The 18426-nt window shown below is 32.9% G+C and overlaps 1 pseudogene; it reads right to left on the bottom strand.

The window, feature by feature from the left end:
• Positions 1–8867: 8867 nt before the first annotated feature.
• Positions 8868–15402, bottom strand: LOC143625843 (epi-neemfruitin B 7-O-acetyltransferse L7AT-like; annotated as a pseudogene).
• Between the last annotated feature and the right edge of the window lie 3024 nt (positions 15403–18426).

Genomic DNA, 18426 nt, shown 5'->3' with positions numbered 1-18426 from the left:
AGAGATGATGAAGAATATAAAGATTTGGGAATGAAATTTAGGGATTTGACATTGAAGGAATCAATTTTATTATTATTATTATTATTATTATTATTATTATTTGAGGAAAGAAGAATGGTTATTATTATTTTTGGCAGGTGCCACATTAGAAGTCTGGTGTAGCCGGTGGAGGAAGTGGGGAGACGAGACCTTTCTACCCTTTTTTGACAACGGAAAACCAATTGCAAAAAAAGGACCACCATATGAGCTATATCTATGAAAATGTCATCACGGGGTTGAAATCTGTGTTTTGGATTTGACTACAGGAAGCATATTTGCAATTAACTCATTTCAAATTGTATGTTTCAGTCTTCTGTGTTTTAAGAGCATTCACATCATGTCCACCATATTTAGTGACTTATGTTTTTATAATATAGAGAGTAGTTTAGGGTGTTACGAGTGGAGCAGAGAAATGCAGCGATTTTTCTGTAAATTTAAAAAGTTACTATTCAGCCCATATAATTTTTTAATATTTGTTAAAAGTGGTTGATTGTGAGTGAATTAAAGAGAAAGATAATTATAAAAATATGAAAATATTATTTAATTAAAAAGAAGTGAGAAAATATAGTGTTTTTTTAGTGTAATTTTGGATTTAAAGATAGGAAAGGAGACGAGAAAGCTCTAATTCACTACAAAGGTCATAAATTTGTGGGCTTCTGACACATTTGATTAAAAAAATGATAGGCTGATTTAAGGTAGTTAGGTATTAGGAGGCCGACATATGAAAGTGGGCATTTATTGTTCTAACACTTTGTGAAATTTTGACGGCTGTTACAGGTTGTAATGTGTTAACTCGTAAAACTTGGACTGAAACATTAAATAAAAATTTGTAAGAGATAAAAAGTATAATAGTACAAAGTTGAAGTGTTTGAGCTAAAAATTAAAAATGCTTTATGACAAATTTGTAAAACATGAAAAGTATAGAAGTAAAAGAAATTCTAACTATTTAGAAGGGCTGTGAACGAACTGAACAAACACGAACAATGTCTTGTTCATGTTCGTTTGTTAAGGAAATAATGTGTCCACAAACGATTCACGAACACTTACCGAACGAGATTTTATGTTGGTGTTTGTTCATTAAGAAAATGAATGTGTTCATGAACATAAACGAACACAAAGAAAATCGACAGAACCTAGAAATTGAGACCGACGTATTCATTAATGTGAATAAAGAAAGCTCTTAAACGAATCAAATGGACATGACCAATGGCATGTTCATATTCGTTTATTTAATTTTAAAAGAATACGAACACTTACTCAAACATATATTTATGTTCATGTTCGTTTATTTAAAAAATGAACATCTGTGTTCGTTTGTTTAAAATATAAGCAAACATAACTGAACAAAGATAACGAACATATATGAACAAATGTAAATGAACATAAACAAACATAAATGAAACACTTAAATGAACACAAATTAACAAATATATATAAAATCTTTAGATAGATGATTCATCCAGATAATATTAAATTATTTTCTATTAATACATAAACGAACATAAATATACAGAATAAACGAACATAAATGAACGAACACAATATGTGTTCATGTTCATTTGTTTAACTAAACAAACACAAATTTTTTGTTCATGTTCGTTCATTTATTAAATAAACTAACATAAACTTACTTCCCGTCGAACAATTCACGAACAGTTCACCGAATGTTCGGTTCGTTTACAAGCCTAATAAATAGAGCATGTTTGGAATTGAGTTTGAAAAATGCTTATTAGCTTATTGGTGTTTTCGAAAAGCCAATAAATTAAATGTTTTTGGCAATCACAATAAAGTTTCATATTTTAGATTTTTGAAATCGTTAAAAAGCATTTTTCCAAAAGTCCCAAATCATTGCTTTTCAAAATGGCTTTTTGAAAAAACCAATAAGCCAATAAACATTTTTCAAACTCAATCCCAAACATGCACTTAGTAGATCAACAACGAAATAAAGACTTAACAGTAAACTTTCATTTTCGTCCTCGCGATTTGGTCAGTTTTATCATTTTCGTCAAAATGACAAATTTGTAAAAGATGATATCCAACACCGCCATTACCGTCAACCGATATCTAACCCCACCACCGCTACCAACGTTAACACTATCTCCGCACCATCTCCGCCCCCACAACCCCGTCATTTCTAACCCACCGCCACCATCTCTGTAGTTGCCACCGCCTTCTTCATCAACGTCTGCAGCTGCCACTGTCATCGTCGTCGTCACTGAAACACAAGAAACCGTAACAAGGGTTTATGTATAAAGATAAAGAACGCCCTAGATCTGATTAATTGATTTGAATGCTCTACTTCGGATTAGCTGAAACGGTTCTAGATCTCCCCGGTGGTTGTCTCGATTAGAACATTCCGACTTCACATTCTCCTAGAGTGACCTACATCTCTCGAAATCATAGATTCCGACGCCGATCTTGCTAACTCTGGTTTTTTCTCGATGGTTTGGCGGCCGGAGTTCAGAGTTTGACAATTCTTCAAAGAGAAGAAGATAGGTTGAAGATGGAGCAGGCCTGCTACCTTTTTTATTGTTTTATATTCAAAGAGGTTAAAACGATTAAAAATAATACAGAAATTTAAAAGGGCTGTTTTACCCCTCATTTAACGTTAAAAAATAACGAAGTTAGCGAAATGGATGAAATTGACAATAATTATCAAAGCTCAAGGTTTCAGATGCAAAAATAACAAATATTTTGGACGAAACTCACATAAATAACCAAACTTCAGGGACGAAAATAACACTTGACTCAAAAAAAGAAAAAAGAAGGTTTGTTTTTTTAGTACTTGATTCCTTATGGGCTCATCTTTTTATCATTTCGATCCAATCGCTAGCACCATTGGTTGTCTTTTGTTAAGTTAGTGTAAAATACCAAAATACCCTTATTTATAATTAAGTGCCAATTAATTAAAAATATGATATATCCAAAATCCTATATATAATATATAAATTATAAAATACATATCGGGCTTGGAACGGGTTTAGGTAGACCCCATACCGGATTATAAAGTCTTTTCTCAAACCCAACCCAAAACTTAAGGGTGGCATCGGGTATTGAGCAAACCCGAGAGTTTCGGGGATACAGACTCGTTAATTATAAAGAAAACTATATTGGATTACTTGGGTATATAATCGGGTAAATGAGGCTATGTTATCTGGTAATCAAGTTGGGTAACTGTTCATATTACAAATCTCATACATGTTCTAAGTAATCCCAAACTCGTCCAATACCCTACCCAAATATTTCGGGTTACACAAATGTCAATTAAAAAAGCTATAATCTACGTATCTAATATCTAAACTTAGAAAAAAAAAAGGCAGACCACGAAAATCCCTAAATTCTACAATCAACACATACGAATACACCTAACAACCAGAAAGAAGAAATCAATACATAACAAAACAATACACCTAAAATCAGAAACATAATGAATTGAAAGGTTAAAAATACCAGGACAAATATGCTATATTCTTGGAGAGAAAGAGATACATAAGGAGCTACTAGAGGGATAAAAATCATGATGCTTAGATCATAATTCTCATAGTCATTTTTTAGTTTGTAAAATGTTTGCAATCAATTTATAAAGTTCCATCTTCTCAAGAATTTTATAAAATCTGGTACCATTTAAATTTTATGATCAAAATAATACTTCATATCATAGCTTTTTCTTCTTCTTTTTTTTTAAACGAGGGGGTTTTTTTTTGAATGATAAAAAATTTACACAGTTTTTTTTATTCAAAAGATTTGATCCATCACCACACCAATTTACAAATCTTGATACCGCTAAACTAAAAGGTCGTTCAGTCATTATGTCATATTTTAGTTCCAAATTTCATGTGTGCATGCCGGTTAATTTGTAGACATCACCATATGCAAGTGGTCAAGTGGTCTAAGAGGCTGCAAGAACTGTTCTTCAAACACACACGGTTCAGTGTGGCTAGGTGTAGTGAGTCTTTACATCCTGTTTTTAAGCATTAATATTATGGGTTGGGCTGAACATTAGAACCGAGTATGACCAACCCTTTGTAGGATACCTTACATTGTTTTGTAAGGGTTATATTTAAAGTATGATTTTAGTTCAAAGTTTTGGTGATGATTCTTTGGTTTCTTGACAGACATGAAGCATCATCTATCGGTCTGTCTAATGGTTGGATGGGCCGTCCAACTCATTGAGTATTTATACCCCGTCTGTGACCGTCTTTAGACGGGAGTCTAAAATGTTACAGCTTGTCTCAGTTTGCACGGAATTGATTTTGTTAAGGACTATTCTAAACACAAAAAGAGTGTTTATGTGACATTTGTCAATTTCGGGTTAGTTTATACTTATATTCTTAATGTAAACCCGACCCGTTTTGTATCCCGAACCTTTCGATATTATCAAAATGATGAATTTTATGTTACATATTTGTTTTATAGTTGTTGGATCTAAAAAAACACCCTTTTCGGTTCTTAAAATTCCCCGAAAACGCTCAAAACGAACTCCAGGGACTAAAACTACAAAAATGGAGACTTGAAGGACCCAATTGTAGTTTGTGCTTTCTTGGGTCTATAACCAACCCATTTTCATGAAACACCATTTATAAAAGACCCATTCAACTTACCCTATATATACACACCCATCTTCTTCATTTGTGCTTGCTCATTTCTTCATTTCTCTCTCAAATTCTTGAATTCTAAGGTTGTTCTTCATAAGCTAATCTATCATTTTAACCAACTTCTCAATACTTAAAGCTTGATGTTACAACATATATATAATATACACTTCTTGTTTACTTTCGGTCTTTCATTTCACCGGTCTCGGCCAGTTGAAATTTCGGGCTAGTAAGGCAAGGTTACATGGAGGACTTTGTAGTCCTTGTTTATATATTTAACAAATCTAACCATATAACTTGTTATACTTGCTTAACTTCTGCATATTTTAGTTTATTGTTCATATTTGTCAAGTTCCATGGTATTGGGTATGTGGTGACTAGCCTCGGTTTCATCCCGAGTTGAGAACAGAACCAAAAACCGAACTTTTGTTTAAAAGCTTTATTGTTAACTTTTTGAATGTAAAACTTGAGTATTATTATTTATAAGTTATTTTACAAGTTCCATGGTAATTGGGTATGTGGTAACCATCCTCGGTCTTATTCCGAGTCAAGGACCGAACCAAAAACCGAACTAAACTGAGTTCACTCGCTTAAGACACACAAGTGTGTTTTTAGCCACCAAAACTCATATTTTTCTTCAAGATTATATTTTAAATCAATTTTAGTTAATTTCTAAACATACTTGGCATGTCGGTAACCAACTTGATCTTATAACAAGTTCGAACCGATAAAGTCGTATACTCGCTTAACGAACGTTAAGGTTCTTCACAATAGAACTACATACTTGGTTAAGTCTATTTTGATTTTATTGAGTTATCTCATAACATTTATTATTTTGGGAAGTTAACTGTGAGCTTGGTCAATTATCAAGTCTTGAACCGACAAACCCGAACACTCGTTTAAGCCTCGTTTTGGTATTCTTATAACCAAGGGTTTTGCAATATCGCATTTTAACCCACATTATTACTTAACATAGGTTGAGTAAAAAAGAAAAAAACTAACGAATAGAATACCGAGACCCGGTTTCGAGGAAACTTATTTTACAAAACTCGTTTCTTTAATTTTTCAAATATTTACATTTTAAATCCTAAACTTTATTTATTTACTTTATTTGTCATGTATTTTATTTTAAACCATTCTAAAACTACCTACTAACACAAGACCCGTTTAATATAGGTCTTGCTCGTTAAACCGATCTCTCCGATTATTCACGACACTATCTTTCAAGTTACTTGTTAATGTGAGTACTCTTTCATCCCCCGTTTTCCATCTTTCGTTTTGGGGGTGGCATTGCGTACTTATTTAAATTCAAATGATTTATACTTGAGTCTTAAACCACAACACTTATTGTATATGTTTACTTAAATAAATGCTCGATTTGGTGTTATATGCTTTACATGATTATGTGCAAATTCTTGAATGCTAAGGCGGGTAGCCTCATCAAAGTATGATTATACGTAAATTCCGAGTATATATGGTATCCCTATATAGAAATGTGTCGTCAATGTATTTTTATTGACGATTTCATTATTGTCCTCAATGTATTCTCATTGACGGTTCGTCAATGTATTCTTATTGACGGTTTTATTATCTAAATTGTTGCTATTATTTATTGTTTTCATATACTAGTTGTGGATTTCATACTATATACTTATTGTCCAAAACTATGAAAATTGCTCACCAACCTTTGTGTTGACAAACTCTATTTTATGCAATGTTACAGGTTTGATGTTAGCTTGATTGGATTACTTGAAGAAACTTATCATCTTGGCTTTAAGATATTAGAAAATGAAAGAACAAGTTATTTGTTTATCTATCTATTTGGCATTTTGTATGAACAATTGTAGTGTTATTTATGATGATATGGATTTAAATGAGTTGTTTAAATATTGTAACTTTATAGTGTCGTTGTGCAATGAGCAATCATGTCGCGCCTCAACGTTTCCGCCTTCATTGGTCAGGGTGTGACAGTTTAGGAAACCATGAAAGTGTTTTTAAGTAAGTTCAGAAGCTTGACGTTTGTTCTGAACTTACTTAAAAACACTTTCATGGTTTCCTAAACATTGTTTAACCAAGGTTTGATCAGTGTAGCTTAGATCGTGGCTTAATCGTAATGAAACAAACTTTAAATGAGACTTAAGCGTACCTTACTTTTAAGCCATGTAATGTAACAACCTAGTAATGACATGGTATAACTTCTAATACCTCTGGAATATTGAATCAGAACCTCTACTTCATCAGAACACTTTGGTTGAAGCTTGCTTTTGAACACCAAAACTTGATTATAACTATGGTTTGATCTAGGAAAGCTGAAGAACTGATTTGCGCATGAAATAGACGATCATGAGACCCCTTTTATAGGGCCTAGATTGTCTGGATATGCATGAATGGATGCTTGACACGTTATAGGCTTGCAGTGGCGGAACCAGGATTATTTAGCTGGGGGGTCGTAACTTTATTGTTCTGGATTCGTAATTCGTTACCATATACCGGTTACTTTTTTGTTACTAGAAGTTGGTACCACACCCTTCAACGTCTTATATCTTGAATCCAATGTAAAATAATGCTTCAGTCTTGACATTTACAAAAACATCAACTTGTTTAAATTTTATGAAAAATTTGATAATTTAATTGACAAGGGCTTTTCGTATCGTCTCCTTATTTTCTCTCCAATGTTTATCGGATGATTAACATGATGTTTACGCAAGTCAGCTCACCAACAATTTCATCTTCTAGTGATTAATCAACTTCTACTTGATTTTTATTAAAATTATTTTATTAGCATTTAATGGTTGATAAAGTTTGGTTCGTTCTACCAAATTATCATTTTAAAGAAATATGCATAAATGTAAGAACTATATTAAAAAGTGTTTATTAATTTTTTTCTTAAATGTATATTAAAAATATTATGATAACCTAATATAAGAATTAAATAATAAAGAATCCAACGATGTAAAATCAAAAGCGGAAATAACTTCATATGCTATTATTTTATTAAACAAATAATAAATCATAAAAAACAAATAAAATTAATAAGTTTTAACATATTATTTGAGAGATGAACAGGAGCAGCCACCAAGACATTAATAAATAGAAGTAGTATTATACTTTAAAAGAAAAAAAAAGAAGGATAAAAGAATAATTTATGTCGGTAGTTATTAATTCAATTAATTTGATTTAAGGTTTAAAATAATCCATACCTCTTCACCCTTCGTCTCCCCTGTTCTTTATGTCTCTCACCGATCACAGAAAAAGCTTCGCCAGACTATTGAATCACAACCATCAGCCAGAAACTGTTTAAATATAATAACTTAATGTCTCTCTTTTAACTTTAATTACTCAGTTTAACATAAACTAAGAGGGCCAACCTCTGATTTTTTTTCCGATCAAGTATTCCGGCAGTCCGGTACATCATTAGTTTGGCCGGCCGGAGGGTCAAGGGACCCTCCTGACCCCCCTGTAAATCCGCCGATGTAGGCTTGTATGTGAAAATCTTATGCTGACTCGACACATTAGAGTATTAGACGCACCATTTTAAAATAGTGGGCGGATTAGACGGTTCATCTAATCCTAGCTTTGCGGCTAAGAAAGCCTTTAGACGTGGCCATTTCAAAAAGTAGGCGGATGAGACAGTCTGTCTAATCCATTATCTGTACAATGAAGTCAACTATTAGACGGACCTTCTAATACTTTAGACGGTCCATCTAATCCGAATTTTCCAAAATTTCATATTAGGCCCTGGGCTTATGATTGTGGCATAATTAAATTTTGTCCCTTCAACTATTAAAGCTGGCAAATTTGGCTTGAAATTTTCAGGATGTTACACTTTTGACGTACAACAGGTGTCAAAAGTTAACTGAAGTTACAAGGGTCTTATCGGAAATTGCTATTTTAGATTGATCAAGGCAAATATATACCAAGGTCACAAGGGCAGAATTGATAACTGCTTGATATTGCATTGGATGAGTGGAAGGTAAGGGTAGTTTGAGGATTAAGAATTAAATTTGCAGGTCCAAGAATGACTTGAAAAATTCAACTTTTGAATGGAATTGTAGCTTACGGATCAAGTACAGGTCAAAGTAAACGAGTCATTCGTACAGGTTAAAGTTAATTCGATTTGTCCATTCTTGTGCAACAAATTGTTATTAACTGCAGTGTGTCATTTAAACCACATGGCGAGAAATATTTGTATTATATTCATGTAATCTTATATGTAGAAGCTAAAAACTATGTAATTCAACAGTTAAGAAAACGAAGAGGACTAGGGTTGACAGTAGCATAAGATAGAAGCTCTGCATCCTGCTCGAGTATCTCCATCTCTTCTGGGCTCAATGTGACTACAACTTCAACACCACCACCTTTCATGGTTTCATTCAAAGTCAATAACCTATTGTGTCCTGCGTTCATAGCATAAAACCATATCGGCTTCCCCCATCCAAAATCCAGGTTATAAATTCCACTATTCAACAAGCTTGAAGCTACAATGTAGCCTCCTTCCCCTATCATATCTATTAATAGACTTGATCTTCTCAATGACTTACGGATGTTCACATGCCCTTTTTCCCCTTTCAAGGACTCAATTCGATCCGAGTTTATTTTTGCTATTGATTCTCTCAACTTACCCATCAGGATTGGCAAGCCCGGTTGCCATTTAGGAAAGCATATCGCACCAGCACCATCTAAAAGGTTGCCAATTGAGTTGTCTGGCAAAGGAGGTGATGCTCTCTTGCGAAAGTTGACAATTGAGAACAAAAGATGAGGTGACAACGGACCAAATGGTCTTAGTTTGGATGCTGCATTTGTAACAGCTTTCCAAACTACAGCGGTTGTGGCCTCCATGCGGGTTGGTGGATGTCTTGAGCCGGAGCTGGCAACCGGTTGCGTCTTGAGCAAAGCTAAAGCCGCTGAATCAAATACAAATCTTTTAGTTTTAAACATATTTTTAGCCAGTAACTGCGAAGGAAACGAGTATTTTGAACAAGGATTGTTAGGAAACATCTCAGAGGCCACAAAACTTGGTGAAAGTATCTCTGATGAACCACTAGCAGTTGCGGCCCATGCTTTCATAAACATGTAAAATGTGTGTCCATCAAAGATCTTGTGCGATATGCTTGTAGAAATCCCAATCCCGCCACAAAGGAAAATGTTAACCTGTAAGAAAGGTCTCGAAAATAAAGTTAGTATAGGGGATGGTTCAGGGCAGAAGTCATTTTAGCGCGAGAAGTGCGAGAAATGAATTATAACCCTTGATTAGAATTGATCTATGGACTAAATTGATTATGGAATTATTGTAATTATTGGATTCAAGATTTTAATGTTATTTAACAAAAAAAGGGCAATGTTGTAATTAAATGTCCTGATCTTAATCCCCGTTTCACGTCGTCATCCCCTGGTTTCCAGTTATATGAATTGACAATTGGAAGTTAATGTTCACATAATATACAGTCTTTATTTATTTGTGACTTTACTCTATTTGCATTATCATTCATTTGGTATCCATAGTTTATAGCTTTTCATGTTTTATATTTTTGATAACTTTTTTACTCGATTTATTACATGGCAATTAGCAAAATTTTAAATGTATTTTATATTTTTCATAACTTTTTTCTCGATTTATTACATCGCAATTAGCAAAAATTTTAAAGGGCAAGCCTAATATATAGCTTATATAATCGATTTTCACGTCTTACACATAATGTTTACTTTCTACACAACATATTTACACACTATATATTTACAGAACATTTAACCCTACATAATATGTTTACATTATGCACAACATATTTACGCACTATATATCCATACATCATTCAATTATACACAACATTTAAAAAGTTGTATAGGATTGAATGGCCTGTGAATATAGTTTGTAAATACGCTGTGATGATGTAATTTATTATGTAGGTTGTGTGAGGTTGAATGTTGTGTAAATATATAGTGCGTAAATATGTTGTGTAGGATGTAAATATATGGTTCCATAATTTTATGACATTTCATAATTTTATGACATTTGAAAAGTTATTGAAAGTTCAATAATAATACACATTTATTAACAGGATCTTGATAATTTTTAATTAAATTAAAAATGCAGATTGAAAATCAAAATAATAGGAGTTGATATATATAATATATATAACATTGTTTTTAAATTTAAATAACAAAACATTATAATTATATTAATAAAGGAATACATATAAATAATCATGTTTCAAATGTTTGGGATGCATGATCAGATTACGTAAACATGCTACGATTTGTTTATTTGATAATTGATAGTAATATTTTTCTAGATTTAAGTAACATTTAAATATGTTAATAAATAATAAATTGAAACTTTTAAACAAATTAATAGTTATCAAAATAAAATAATTTCACCTTTACTATTATGCCCTTTGGTTTACTTAAAATCAAAAAAGAAAAGAAAATCCGTGATTGACTGAAATAACTACTCGCATTTCTCACACTAAAATAACTTCTTGCATGAACTTAACCCTATATATATGTGTGTGCGTGTGCGAATATGTATATTAGTATGTTTGTATGTATGCATACACACAGAGAGAATCGTTCTTATCAAAATCAAAAATATATTATGAACTATGAGAAACACAAAACACTATTATTCGTTGGTTGTTTGAAGATGGCACGTATGGCGGTTAGGTAATTGCCCTACCTTTTCTCTCACTACAAGTTGTAAATTATTACGCTAGTTCATTATGTTGTGATGCAAAAATTATTTCACTGCATCAAATTTAAACTAGTGTAATAGTAATTGTGTTAGCTGTAAACTATAAGTTAATCATTATTACATTAGTTGTATCTTGTGTTGTAACGTAATTACTCTACTCAAAGTAATTACCAAATTTCCAATGCGTCTCTCTTTGCGTTGCTACACAGTTCACATGCCATATACACACACAAACACAAATAAAAATATACAAATGACTTTTATCGTGAGAAATGCACAAATAATCACGATAATTGCGTTAACATTAGTATAATTATTATTACTTTTGAACTAGAGTAATTATTAATACACTATTTTATTTTTTGTAACTTAATCACTCTATTTCAAAACTGTAATTATACTAGTTAATTATTTGTATGTTAGTAGTAGGGCTGTGCAACGGTTCAGAACCGCGAGAAACAAACAGGACCTGAAAATGACTAAAAAATAGAACTGGAGCCGAAACCTATTACAGTAAACCAGTTCGATTCTAGAACCGGTAAAGTCGGTTCTTGCTTATTGGTTTTGGCTAGAACCGTTCGGTTGTTTATTTATCAATTGGGTTGTGCAAACTTTGCAAATTGCAAAACAAGTTTATACAATTGTATGTCTTCTTTCACAGTAAAACTAATTTATATTACAGCATGAATATCCGATATATTTTTTATTTAAACCTAATTGTTGAAGTTAAATAAATCATTAGCGGTGATAGATTAAAGGAAGATCATATCATTTTATATTAAATTACCTTGAAAGCTTAAATCAAAATTAATCTAAGCTGCTAGGTATTGAACGCAAAGAAAGAAGATTTGAATTAAAGAATGGTTGAATGGATTCCGGTTAATAAGTTACCCAATAAAAAACGAGGATTAGTAAATTTAGTTAAAACGTTTTTAATATTCTTGTTCTTCGGTTCCACGTCTAGAACCGTCGGTTTTACCCGTAACTGAACCGGGAATCGTTTAACTCAAATTCTGAGAACCGAGAACCGTAAGGTAAGTAGGTAACACACGTTAGTGGTTCTGAGGCACCGGCTCGGCTCCGGTTCCTCGGTTCTAGTGTTCTGAACCGTTTTTTGCTCAACCATCTAGCCATCTAGTAGATTAATTTTATTTGTATCAGATTCCACCTATATATATATATCATATATATATATATAGGGGAGGGATCTTTTGAGAATCATGTTGAGTTTTAAGAACTTAAGAACTCCATTCTAGGCCATACATTGAATTAAATGGATTGGAATATGTGGTTGAGATTAAATCTGGCAAAAAAGTCAAAGTATGAGAGAGAATAAATATGTAAGTGGTTACATTAACTTTTACGTCTGTTACACATGTGTAAAAAGTTGACTCGATGCATAAAAAATTATGTAATTTTTTTACGTGTATGTAACTTACATATATTACGCATGTGTAAAAAAATTCGAAAAAAAAATCGTTACACTGAGTTCTTTCGAGTTTTTAAAACTCAAAGGGGTTCTCATTTGAAATCTTCCATATATATATATATATATATATATATATATATATAGGGTAAGGTTAAAATGAAAATGCACTTGAGTTGTGAAAACTCTAGAAACTCATTATCAACCACATGTTTTTAATTAAAGTTTAAATCTTGTGATCCACAATTAAAGTGAATAAAAAATGTAAATATAAATATCATTTTTTCTCTCTCCTGAAAACATATATAAAAATTAATAAAAAAATGTTAAAAAATAGCAAAACATTTTTTTTGATGTTTCGATGTTTTGTATTAAATGTTACAACATATATGTATATATATATATAGGATAAGGATCATGTGAGAATTTTTTGGAAATTGAGAACTATGAGAACCATTTTGGACCACAAAAAACCCAAAAATAAAAAAAATAAAAAAACAAAAAAAAACACAAAAAAAAAAATAAAAAAAACTAAAGTTCTTATTTATCATCCCGGTTTCTAAAAAAAAATTCTCGGTTTAGCTAAATTATACATATACATATATCTATAATATGTACATATATGTACACACATGTTTTTTTCCTATACAAATATGTATAATTTAAGGTAAATGATAGTGTACATATGTGTAAATTACATAACTAGAGATTAAATGAAATTATACATATGTGTATAGGTATAATACGAATTAAAAAGAACAAAAAAATCGGTTTTTTTTATTATACATATATGTATAATATGTACACACATGTTTTTTCCTATACACATATGTATAATTTAAGGTAAATGATAATGTACATATGTGTATATTACGTAACTAGAGATTAAATGAAAGTATACATGTGTGTATAGGTATAATACGAATTAAAAAGAACAAAAAAATCGGTTTTTTTTATTTTACATATATGTATAATATGTACACACATGTTTTTTCCTATACACATATGTATAATTTAAGGTAAATGATAATGTACATATGTGTATATTAGGTAACTAGAGATTAAATGAAAGTATACATATGTGTATAGGTATAATACGAATTAAAAAGAAAAAAAAAATTCAGTTTTTTTTAATGAAACCGGAATGAAATATAAGAATTTTGGTTTTTTTACTTTTTTAAAATTTTCGGTTTTGTTTGTTTTATAATTTTTTTAATATTTTTTTAAAGGTTTTTTTAGTGGTCCAAAATGGTTCTCAAAGTTCTCAATTTGCCAATGGTTCTCTTAGGATCCTTACCCTATATATATATATATATATATATATGGTTAGGTTAGAATAAAAACCCACCTGAGTTGTGAAAACTCTAGAAACTCATTCTCAACAACATGTTTTTAATTAAAGATTAAATCTTGTGGTCTACAATTAAAGTTAATAAAAAATGTTAAAGTTAATTTACACTTTCTTTCTCATGAAAACATAAATAAAAATTATTAAAAAAATGTAAAGAAAACTAGCAAAACATTTTTTTTATGTTTTCGATGTTTTGTATTAAATTTAACAACATATATTACATGTAACAAAGAAAAAAAAACGATGTTACATAGGGTTTTTTTAGGTTTTCACAACTCAAGTGGGTTTTCATTTTACACTTTGTCTATATATATATATATAAAGTTCATCCGATAAGTGATTCTTAGTGTAAGCAGTGCTATTCATTAATGTGGACCACTAATTTTTTAGTTTTTTAACAGCTAAATATATTGTACACCATGGAGATTGAACCCATGACCACCGAATTCACACCCAAATCACCTTCAATTAATATAACTAATCAGACCATAATAATTATACCATTTCATTTATATTTTTACATTTAAGACTTCAAATTAAATTAGTGTTTCATATTGATTTTCTTGCACATCTCGTCATAGTTTTACTTCTCACATGAACCATCTACAATTAGAACTTGTGTGTGTGCCACTATGTTTGAGTGGTACAATTAGAACTTACTTGTATACCCATGATATAATTTCCAATTGAAGATTCTCCGGTGCATGGACTTTGAGGCAATAACTCTCTTACCTTTTAATCATCCGGATGACAGAGAAAATCTTGGAGCTTTTGGTTGACTCTAGCTTCAACGTAATAGAGTCCTTCGTCGTTGCAATCGATGTGACAATTATCCTTAACTTTTCCAGCAAAAGGGTAGAATCGAGTAAGAATCTTAGATAAAGTCTCCTTGAGATGTTTTGATCTTTTGGTTACTACATCAGTAAGACTAGTGTTGTCGGTATTAGGAATAAATAAGATCAAAGGGGTGTAGACATCATACATATACTGGTCTAGAACGGAGAGGCTTAAGGTTCTTAGATGATGTGGAGTGGGCGTAGTTGGTTTGATGGTTTCTCTTGAAATTATTTCAAGATTAACGTCCTCAACACCGTTTTCAAGCTTGTTATCATCCTGTATCCTGAAATAATCATAATAAATCACAACACATCCATGGGTTAGGAAGTTGGTCTATAATTTACCTTGTTGAGGTACCATAAGATCGACCAGAAAATAAGGATGAACAAGAACCTCCATGAAGATAATATTGATGAGAATTAAGGAATCGCCGGGTTGCATTATGGGCTGAGAATAATAACCACTTCATTGTGTGGGTGATGAACAGCTTCACACCACACTCTTCAATTTTATAGGATAAAAAGGCGCAAAGCTGTTTATATATGACTCATCAGTGTATCACAAATTAAGGCATGGCCTATAAATATATATCAACTATGAGTTGTCTCTATATACTTCAAACTTAAAATTTTAGAAAATTCAGTGCATTCATTCTATTATTACTTATTTAAATTTTAAAATACGAAATTTACTATTCTGGTATACATTATTGCAATTTTGTTACACGTTCTTAATAGTTTTCTTAGTTAAAATAGAACTAATGTCCTAAGCAAGGCCATCTAGAGCATGTGCGGGTAGAGGTGTTCAAAAAAACCGGTTATAGAACCGGTTTGGTCGGTTTAACCGAAAACCGGTTAATAGAAAAACCGGTTATTAAAAAACCGGTTAGACCGGTTATTGAACCGCCGGTTAGTACTTCGGTTACTCATTCGTGGACAAAAACCGGTTATTGAACCGGTTAGTAGAAAAACCGGTTAAATTTAAAAACCGGTTATTAAAAAACCGGTTAACCTAAAAACCGGTTAACCGGTTGACGGTCAAAAACCGGTTAACCTAAACCGGTTTTTAGGTTAACCGGTTTTTGACCGTTATAAAACGGCCATATGACCGTTTGGGTCCTTTTTTGCTCGTTTTTTCTTGATTTCTAGCCGTTTTTTTAACATTTTACCCCTACAAACAACTATATATAGTTTAGGTTGGGTAGGTTAGCTCACACTCGATTATACAACTCTACTAGCTCTAAACGTTTATTTCATACGCGATTATTTTGTTATCTCACACTCAATTATACCACATTACCACTCCATACGCTCTTATTTCGTAGTCGTTTATTTCATACTCGTACTCGTTTATTTCATACTCGATTATACGCTCTTATTATCATGGCCTCCCAAAGTGCTGCTTCATCCGTCAACATGGGTGCCTCGAACACAGACATAACGGTCGTTCGGATCATCCCCACGAAACGAAACCAAGATGTGTGGCAACATTTCGACCTATGCGAACTGTCTAACGGTCGCCAAAAAGCTCGATGCAAGCACTGTTTGAAGTTCTATGCCAAAGATGCAAACTCCACTTTAAAAGCGCATATACAACAGCGCTTTTGCAAGGCCTTGAAGGACGAAGCGGGAAGTAGTTCGCAGCCGGAGATGACGAATCAAGGAGGGGTGTTTACGTACGACGTTGAAGCGGTACGTCAACAGTTTTCAAACTTTGTGATTCAACAAACACTTCCTTTCAACCACTTCGACAACCCTCAATTCACGGAGATGATGCAAAACTATGTTCAACCACGCTACCAACACGTAAGTCGTTCGACCCTTAGAAGAGATTGTCTTAAAGCATGGAAAAACGCTAAATCCGAACTAATTTCATACTTTTCAAACTTACAAACTGGTGTAAACTTAACAACGGATGTTTGGTCGGTACCTCATGGTTCGCCCGACTCATACATTTGTGTGATGGCTCATTGGGTTGACCCCGAGTCGTGGCAAATGATGAAACGAACCGTTGCGTTTCAATTGTTTGATTACCCGCACACGGGTAGAAATATTTTTCAAATCTTGGATAAAGTCATTCGACAATACAAAATTGAAGATAAAATCTTTTCAATTTCGTTTGATAACGCGTCCAACAATACGGCCGCGGTTGGCCATTTAAAATTAAAGTATAAACCTATTTGTGATGGAGCGTTTTTTCATAGCCGATGCATTGCACATATTATCAACTTGGCCGTGCAAGATGGGTTAAACGTGATCGAAATGCAAAGAAACAGTTTTAAAAGAATGTTACGAGATGTTTTTAGCAACAATAAAACATTTTCAAGATACAAAAAATTTTGTGTAGAAGCTAATTGTCAATGGTTGGGGCCAAATTGGGATTGTCCAACAAGATGGAACTCGACTTGTAATATGTTTGAGAAAGCCATCCAACAAAAAGAATCATTAATTGCGTTTCATCAAATTTTGTCAAGTAGGGGTAAATGTGCACCATATGATCCTAGAAACTGGTTATTGATTGAGATCGTTACGGAGGTCCTTCAAATTTTTAAATCTTGCACAACTAGTTTATCCGGGGTTTACTATCCAACAAGCCCCATTGCTTTACCAAAAATTGCTGTCATGTGCACAAAGTTGAGTGAACTTGATTGTAGGGGTGCACCTTATTTTGATATGGGTGTAAAAATGAAAGAAAAATTTAGAAAATATTTTCAACAACTACCCGCTGTTTTGACATGTGCTGCTGCGTTAAACCCTTGCATCAATGTTGGTGGTGTTGAAGCTTTAATAGAAAAAATTTGTGATGAGCTTGGGTTAAACGACGATCAAAACCCCTATTATAGCCAAACTTTAAAGAATGCTTTCAACACCACCTTGTCAAACATGTATGATGTCTACCTTACAAAATACGGGTCGTCTTCCCAAATTCATGACTCGTTAAGAGCTGTTGCCCAATCCCAATCCCAAACCGACCTTGAAATGGGGATGTACTACATGATTTGGGAAGACGCCGGTAAACGTCAAAGGGTAAACACCCCAAGCAGTGAACTTGGAAGGTATGGTGGTACCAACTTTGTGAAACACATGACTCCGGATGAATTTAGAAGTCTTGATTTGCTGGCTTGGTGGAGAGGTAAGGAGGATGAGTTTCCGATCCTCGCCGCCATGGCCAAAGATTTACTAACGGTCCAAGCTTCCACGGTAGCTTCGGAGTCTGCTTTTTCTGTTTCTGGCAGGGTTATATCGATTAGGAGGACTCGACTCACTGCACCAGCTATAGATGTGTCGATTTGCTACAAGGATTACTTGGACTCTTTAGATAGGGCACAACATCAACGCTCACTCGAGGGGGAAATGGAGTATGAAGCGGGCTTGTATGAAGACGAGGTCAATGAAGGACACACTCAACCAATGACCGATGAAGAAGCCGCGTACGACGATTACCTAAGAAATAAACATGGAGGCAAATCATGAGTAAGAAACAGCAAGTTGTT

Source organism: Bidens hawaiensis, unplaced genomic scaffold (assembly GCF_021521415.1).
Source record: "Bidens hawaiensis isolate Kalapana, Puna unplaced genomic scaffold, B.hawaiensis_p1.1 tig00004242_1, whole genome shotgun sequence".
In the NCBI taxonomy this organism is placed as follows: Eukaryota; Viridiplantae; Streptophyta; class Magnoliopsida; order Asterales; family Asteraceae; genus Bidens; species Bidens hawaiensis.
This window is presented reverse-complemented; position numbering and strand designations above follow the sequence as displayed.